Raw genomic sequence first — 3,079 nt, forward strand, 5'->3', positions numbered from 1 at the left:
CGAGAGCCACAGCCAGGGCACCTCCTGTGCCCCGTCCCTGTGTCCCCGTGTCCCTCTGTCCCCGTGTCCCTCTGTCCTTGTATCCCTGTGTTCCTCTATCCCTCTGTCCCCGTGTCCCTCTGTCCCCGTGTCCTTGTGTCCTTGTATCCCTGTGTTCCTCTATCCCTCTGTCCGTGTGTCCCTCTGTCCTCGTGTCCCTGTGTTCCTCTATCCCTCTGTCCGTGTGTCCCTCTGTCCTCGTGTCCCTGTGTTCCTCTATCCCTCTGTCCGTGTGTCCCTCTGTCCTCGTGTCCCTGTGTTCCTCTATCCCTCTGTCCGTGTGTCCCTCTGTCCTCGTGTCCCTGTGTTCCTCTATCCCTCTGTCCGTGTGTCCCTCTGTCCTCGTGTCCCTGTGTTCCTCTATCCCTCTGTCCGTGTGTCCCTCTGTCCTCGTGTCCCTGTGTTCCTCTATCCCTCTGTCCGTGTGTCCCTCTGTCCTCGTGTCCCTGTGTTCCTCTATCCCTCTGTCCGTGTGTCCCTCTGTCCTCGTGTCCCTGTGTTCCTCTATCCCTCTGTCCGTGTGTCCCTCTGTCCTCGTGTCCCTGTGTTCCTCTATCCCTCTGTCCGTGTGTCCCTCTGTCCTCGTGTCCCTGTGTTCCTCTATCCCTCTGTCCGTGTGTCCCTCTGTCCTCGTGTCCCTGTGTTCCTCTATCCCTCTGTCCGTGTGTCCCTCTGTCCTCGTGTCCCTGTGTTCCTCTATCCCTCTGTCCGTGTGTCCCTCTGTCCTCGTGTCCCTGTGTTCCTCTATCCCTCTGTCCGTGTGTCCCTCTGTCCTCGTGTCCCTGTGTTCCTCTATCCCTCTGTCCGTGTGTCCCTCTGTCCTCGTGTCCCTGTGTTCCTCTATCCCTCTGTCCGTGTGTCCCTCTGTCCTCGTGTCCCTGTGTTCCTCTATCCCTCTGTCCGTGTGTCCCTCTGTCCTCGTGTCCCTGTGTTCCTCTATCCCTCTGTCCGTGTGTCCCTCTGTCCTCGTGTCCCTGTGTTCCTCTATCCCTCTGTCCGTGTGTCCCTCTGTCCTCGTGTCCCTGTGTTCCTCTATCCCTCTGTCCGTGTGTCCCTCTGTCCTCGTGTCCCTGTGTTCCTCTATCCCTCTGTCCGTGTGTCCCTCTGTCCTCGTGTCCCTGTGTTCCTCTATCCCTCTGTCCGTGTGTCCCTCTGTCCTCGTGTCCCTGTGTTCCTCTATCCCTCTGTCCGTGTGTCCCTCTGTCCTCGTGTCCCTGTGTTCCTCTATCCCTCTGTCCGTGTGTCCCTCTGTCCTCGTGTCCCTGTGTTCCTCTATCCCTCTGTCCGTGTGTCCCTCTGTCCTCGTGTCCCTGTGTTCCTCTATCCCTCTGTCCGTGTGTCCCTCTGTCCTCGTGTCCCTGTGTTCCTCTATCCCTCTGTCCGTGTGTCCCTCTGTCCTCGTGTCCCTGTGTTCCTCTATCCCTCTGTCCGTGTGTCCCTCTGTCCTCGTGTCCCTGTGTTCCTCTATCCCTCTGTCCGTGTGTCCCTCTGTCCTCGTGTCCCTGTGTTCCTCTATCCCTCTGTCCGTGTGTCCCTCTGTCCTCGTGTCCCTGTGTTCCTCTATCCCTCTGTCCGTGTGTCCCTCTGTCCTCGTGTCCCTGTGTTCCTCTATCCCTCTGTCCGTGTGTCCCTCTGTCCTCGTGTCCCTGTGTTCCTCTATCCCTCTGTCCGTGTGTCCCTCTGTCCTCGTGTCCCTGTGTTCCTCTATCCCTCTGTCCGTGTGTCCCTCTGTCCTCGTGTCCCTGTGTTCCTCTATCCCTCTGTCCGTGTGTCCCTCTGTCCTCGTGTCCCTGTGTTCCTCTATCCCTCTGTCCGTGTGTCCCTCTGTCCTCGTGTCCCTGTGTTCCTCTATCCCTCTGTCCGTGTGTCCCTCTGTCCTCGTGTCCCTGTGTTCCTCTATCCCTCTGTCCGTGTGTCCCTCTGTCCTCGTGTCCCTGTGTTCCTCTATCCCTCTGTCCGTGTGTCCCTCTGTCCTCGTGTCCCTGTGTTCCTCTATCCCTCTGTCCGTGTGTCCCTCTGTCCTCGTGTCCCTGTGTTCCTCTATCCCTCTGTCCGTGTGGGATTTCTGGCCGAGGCCTGGCGCTGATTTTGTGCCTTCCCCTTTTGGGGTTTGTGTAGGATCGGGGGGATCCCCCCTCGCGGCTGTGCGCAGAGCCCCGGGTTTCTGCGTGTGGGAGAGCTCGAGTTGTGCCGGGAGTTCTCTCAGGGGGTGCTGGACAGCCCCGAGCGTGGGATTTATGGGATTCGTGGGATTTGTGGGGTTGTGTTCCTTTCTGGGCCTCAGCCGGTGAATTTGTTCAATCCTCAGCTGCTGGAAAAGTGAATTCGCCCCTCTCTGCTCTTCCCGTCCCGGGTTTGAGGAAGGAGATCCCAGAGCTGAGCAGGTGCAGGTCCCCTCTGGATCTCCCCTGGATAAACTTCCGTAAAAACTTCTGTCCTTCTGTCCCAGGAGTGACCCGTGGGTGGCGGAGGCAGCAAATTCCCCAAATTTCTCTTCGGAGCTGCTCTTACATAACTCGGAGAGCTCCTGGATGGGGCCGAGCTGGCCCTGCCAGGGGGGGGAGGCCAGAGGGGCACAAAAGCCACCAAGGAGGGGCCTTTTATTCCCGGAAAATTGTCCTGGAATGCTTTGGCTGGAAGGGAGCTTAAAGCTCGCCCCGATCCATGGGCAGGGACACTTTTCCCCACCCCAGGTTGCTCCTCGAGCACTTCCAAGGATGGGGCACCGCTGTTATTTGGGCTTTTTTTCGTTGTTGCTGGACACCCTGTGAGCCCTAAATACCCCCACAAATGGATAATTCCCGAATACTCTTAATATTTGGGAATTCCAGCATGGATGACTCCCGGCCGAGCCGCCTGCGTTCCGCCCTGTGCCGGTCACTCGCGCTCTGGAGTGGCACAAACCCCCCCCCCAAAAAAAACCCCCGACCCCCCCCAAAAGCGCTCCCAGACCCGAGCGGCCCCGCACTACACCGGGAAGGTTCTGCCGAGATTTCCAGCCCCTAAAAATTCCCAGCGCTGCCTCCCCAGCGCGGCTCCA

Source organism: Corvus brachyrhynchos, unplaced genomic scaffold (genome assembly GCF_000691975.1).
Source record: "Corvus brachyrhynchos isolate BGI_N302 unplaced genomic scaffold, ASM69197v1 scaffold692, whole genome shotgun sequence".
NCBI classification, from domain to species: domain Eukaryota; kingdom Metazoa; phylum Chordata; class Aves; order Passeriformes; family Corvidae; genus Corvus; species Corvus brachyrhynchos.